Raw genomic sequence first — 5230 nt, forward strand, 5'->3', positions numbered from 1 at the left:
AGATAGATAGATAGATAGATAGATAGATAGATAGATAGATAGATAGAGCGAGCGAGCATTCATGCTTACTATGTGCCAGGCACTGTGCTAAATACTGGAGATACAAAAACAAACAAGCAAGACAGTCCCTTGCCTTCAAGGAACTTAGATTTTAATGGGGAGAAGACAATACATATCAGGGAACTGGAAGGAGGAAAAAGAGTAGGAGGATGCGTTGTAAAAATTGCTGGGAAATGGCCTCTAAGACAAGGAAGTATTTTTAACATACCTACTATGTGATAGGCTCTGTACTAAATGGTTTACAAATATTATCTCATTTGATCCTCACAACTGTGGGAGGCAGGTGCCATTATTATTTCTATTTTATAGTTGGGGAAACTGAGGAAGACAGAGTTAAGTCACTCAGCTAGCAAATGTCTGAGGCCAGATTTGAACCCTAAAGAATCAAAACAAGTCATCCTGAGCTCCAGCCCCTAGTGCTCTGATGTCACTTTCTTCCTTTTTTTATGTTGCCATACAGAGTGTGTATATGCTTTATATATATATATATGCTTTGTCTGCTTGCTGCATCACATAACTATAAAGCTTCTGATTGTATAATTTCCTAATTATCAATTTTCTGGAAATCCCTAACTGGGATATTTACTTCAACCGCAGCCCCTGAGACCTAATAAACAATTGTCTTCTCTTTTCAAATCTCCCACACTTTCCTTTCTCTCAATCTGATCAGTGAGGAACCTTAACTCTTTACTGAGAATATTGAGGTCATTTGCCATGAGCTCTCTTTTCTCCTCTTCTGTTCACCCCTAAAACCCTTGACACCATCCTCCACTTTTCCTTCTTTTCCTTCAGTCTCTGATATTAAGGTGGCCCTTTTCTTGCAAAGGACCAGCCCTCTCTACACATGTCCTTGGTGTCATCCCCTCCCATCTTCTCCAGCAGATTGCCCCTTCTATCATGCCACCTCTCTCTAATCTTCATCTCTCCTTATCTACTGGATTCTTTGGTGCCTTTAAGTAAGTTTCCTTCACTCTTAAAAAAAAAAAACACTCTAACTCGATCTGCCCCTCACCTTTAGCTACTGACCTATATATCTCTCCTCCTTTTACTAGAAAAAAATAAGCTCTAAAAGAAAAAAAACTCAGAATTCTTGAGATCTTTTGTTTTTACATACTCAACATTTCCCAATGTAGCCCTTTTTTCTCCCTTCCCTCCCCAACCATCCCTTATAGCAAAGAAAACAAGAGAAGGAAAAAAACCCAGCAAAACTAATCAATGCATACCCCGCAAAAGTCCATCTTGTTATGCAATGTTCTACAACCAGAGTCCACCCTCCTCAATGAAGATGCATGTCCCTTTTCTGGAGCCAACCTGAGTCATTATAATTCACAGCATTAGTTTCAATTGTTTTCTCCTATTATTCTTTCCATTTACATTGTGGTAGTCACAGTGTTTATTGTTACCCTGGCTCTGCTTACTTCACCTTGCACGTTCACACAAGTCTTCTTGTGCTCCCGTTTCCATCACACTCATCATTTCTTACAGCACAATCCACTTGGTTTGTAGCTTCTATGTCCACAGCCTTTGTGGCTGACAAAACACTTTCTCTATAATAGCCCTGGGTAAGGCTTCATATAAAAGTAAAGCAACCTCCCCAAGGTGACACAGCTGGCATCAGGATTTCCCAGGAAAGATGAATCACATTTTGGAGGGAGTGATTTTGAAAGGCCTATAGAACATCCACTTTGAAATGTCCAGTAGGTAGTTGGTGATACGGGACTGAAGTTGAGGGGAAAGTCTGAGGCTGAGCTTATAGATCTGTGAACCGCCTGCATTGAGATGATCATTAAATCTATGAAAACTAATGAAGTCATGGGAGAGAAAGTCTCCTGACTCAAAGGCTTCAGCTCATGCTCCTGAACTACAAGCTGTCAGAATGCTGATTTGAGGTCAGGGGCTAGCAAACCCAAGCAGTGTCTGTAGTTCTTAACCATGGGAAAAATCAAGAGCCCAGGATGTCAGACAATCTCCCCAGGAGCAGTGGCCTAGAGAGGGGCCCTGAATTAAAAAAAAAAAATCATTGGGTGGGAGGTAATCCTTAAATAGTTCATTAGTCTAAAAATGTACTTCAATTCATCACCTTGGGCTATTGATTTTTTCTCTTTTGCTTTGTTTTTTCTTTTTTTCTTTCTCTCTTTTAATTAGTTTTATTAGCTTTAAGGCGGAAACCATCTCCTGGGTCATGGACGAACAAACTTGGGCCTTTTGACTTCAAATCAATGGTTTTTTTTCTTCCTTCTTTTTTTTTTTAATTTTTCCATCACACACTGTTCTTTGCAGTGGATAAAAAGCTGACCTTGAAGTCAGGAAAACCTGGGTTCAAGTCCTCCTTTGCTACAAACTAACTATGAGATTTGCTTAACCTTTCAATGTTCTAGGCAGCTAAGACTAAAAAGAAAAGATTTACCTGCATTGCGAAGGGAAACTTCCCCACTCTGTTCCTTATTCCAATAAATTACAGGCCCAGACCCAATCCCAGTGACTATTACATTTATAATTTTAAGAAAAAGAAAAAATACCAACCTCCAGTATGATTTGGGGCTTGTCACTTCTCATTAGAAGGAAGGAAACAAATATTTATCAAGCACTATGTGCTTAATATATTTTCTCATTTGATCCTCACAACAATCCTGAAAGAGAGATGATATTATTATCCTCATTTTACAGTTGAAAAAATTGAGCTAAACAGAAGGTAACTGATTTGCCCAAGGTTATGAAATTAGAAAGTGTCTAACACTGTTGTTGTTTTTGTTCAGTTGTGTCCAACTCTTCCTGACCCCATTTGGGGTTTTCTTGGCAAAGACACTGGAATGGTTTGCCATTTCCTTCTCCAGCTCATTTTTACAAATGAGGAAGCTGAGGCAAATGAGGATTAAGTGACTTGCCCAAGGTCACATAGCTAGTAAATGTCTGAGGGCAGATTTGAACTCAGGAAAAGGAGTCTTCCTGACTTTGGGCTAGGCACTCTACCCAGTACACCATCTAGCTGCCCAGGTGTCTAAGAACAGATCTGAATTCAGGTTTTCCTGATTCAAGGCTCAGCACTCCACTATGCCACCTAGTAGCCCTAATTCATCCTCTGTAAAATGGGAGGGTTAGACTCATAGTCTCTAAGGTTCCTTCCAGCTCTGACATTCTCATAAAATTGAGATTAATGTCTACTATTCAGATGGAATCTTAGTATCTGTAATAGATTATTGTAATTTAATGAACTACACCCAGACAATATTTCCCATGACTTTTTAGACCTTGTCAATGAACCCTTAAAACACTGAGAATACTCAAAGTAATTATGTGATCATAATGAAGGCGGCACTAACTGATTTAGTAATGACACAGAGTGGTCTGGAGGACAGTAGCCAAGAGACTTAGGTTTGGCTACAGCCTGTCTGTATGACCTTGGACCCATCACTTAATCACTGAGCAGTTTGGTTCCTTTCCTGAAAATAGATGAGCTTAATTCTGGATTTGAGGCACAGCAATATAGTACCTTAAAAATGTGGAGTAGTGACTTACACATGAGGGATGATAGGAGTATAAAAGACACTAGCATTGAGCCTGGAGTCAGGAAGACCTGAGTTCAGCCAGCCTCAGACACTTACTAGCTGTGTGACCCTGGACAAGTCACTTTACCTCTGTTTGCTTTAATCTACTGGAGAAGGGAATGACAAATCACTCCAGTATCTTTGCCAAGAGAACCCCATGGACAGATAGCATGGTCCGTGGGGTCAGACCATTGGGTCTGACGCGACTGAATCAATGACGAGCAGCAACAAAAGAACAACAGAGATCTCACACATTTCTCTCTTCCCTTATTTTTTGTAAAAATTTACTTATCTATTTATTTATTTTTGGTCTGGGTCTGTGATTCATTGCTTGGGAACTTCCTGGCGTGAAATTCCCTCCACTGAAGGCGGCACTGAAAGCGGATAGAGTACATGGACTGGAGTGAGGAAGATTCATCTTTCTGAGTTCAAATCTAGCCTCAGACACATACTAGCTGCATGACCCCGAGCAAGGCACTTAACTCTGTTTGCCTCAGTCTCTTCATCTGTCAAATGAGCTGGAGAAAGAAGTGGCAAACCATTCTAGTATCTTTGCCAAGAAAACCCCAGATGAGGTCATGCACTGAGAGGTAAAATGACTTGTCCGTGGTCACACAGCTAGTACTGGGTCAGATCTTCCTGACACCATGGTCACTAGTCCATGAGGTTTCTCCTCCTCACCTGAAAAGCATAGAATCATAGATTTAGATGTGGAAAAGGCCTTATAGGCCTCATTTTACAGACAAGTAAACTGAGGTGTAGAGAGGTTCAGTAACTTTACCAAAGACACACAATTAATAACCATCAGAGGCAGGATTTGAACTTAGATCTTATAACTCTAGACTCAGTGCTTTTTCCATCCATCATGCTGCCTTCTCTTATGATTAAGGATTAACTAAATATTGTGTGTTTATTGTTGTTCAATAGTTTCAGTCACATCCAGCTCGTCATGACACCATTTGGGGTTTTCTTGGCAAAGATACTGGAGTAGTTCATTTCCTTCTCCAGCTCATTTTACAGCTGAGGAAACTGAGGCAAACAGGATTAAGTGACTGGCCCAAGGTTACACAACTAGTAAGAATCTGAAGCCAGACATGAACTCAGGAAAATGAGTCTTTCTGACCCCAGGCCTAGCACTCTATCCACTGTGCTGCCCCAATATTGTGTGTAATATCATGCAAATTGATCCTTTAAAATTAAAAACATTCCCAAAATTGAGGTTGACTTGCTTTGATGCTTCAATGGATCCATAATTTAATCAATGCAAATATTCCCTCCACTGATATGGACTGTAACCCATTCATGCTTTCTCGATGTATGCAATTTTTTTCCATGACTTTCCATGAATCCTGTATAGTTGCTCTGCACAGAATGGTGGAGATCTTCCTCTGGCTCCTTTCATATTTTGTGAGGAGTCTAGTGGAGGTTAGTAATCCAGTGTATATCTGTCCTGTCCATCTGTTGTAATCTTTCATCCTCACTAAATGATAAATTCTATGTGACTTTTTTTAAGCTCTTGTGATGTATTTTTTTTTAATTTATGGAATAAAACAAGCATTTTCATAACACAGTATAATAAAAAAGATGATTGCACATGAAGCTGCAAATCTATTATGTATACTTGC

This window comes from Vombatus ursinus, unplaced genomic scaffold (assembly GCF_900497805.2).
Source record: "Vombatus ursinus unplaced genomic scaffold, bare-nosed wombat genome assembly UNPS02014801.1, whole genome shotgun sequence".
NCBI classification, from domain to species: Eukaryota; Metazoa; Chordata; class Mammalia; order Diprotodontia; family Vombatidae; genus Vombatus; species Vombatus ursinus.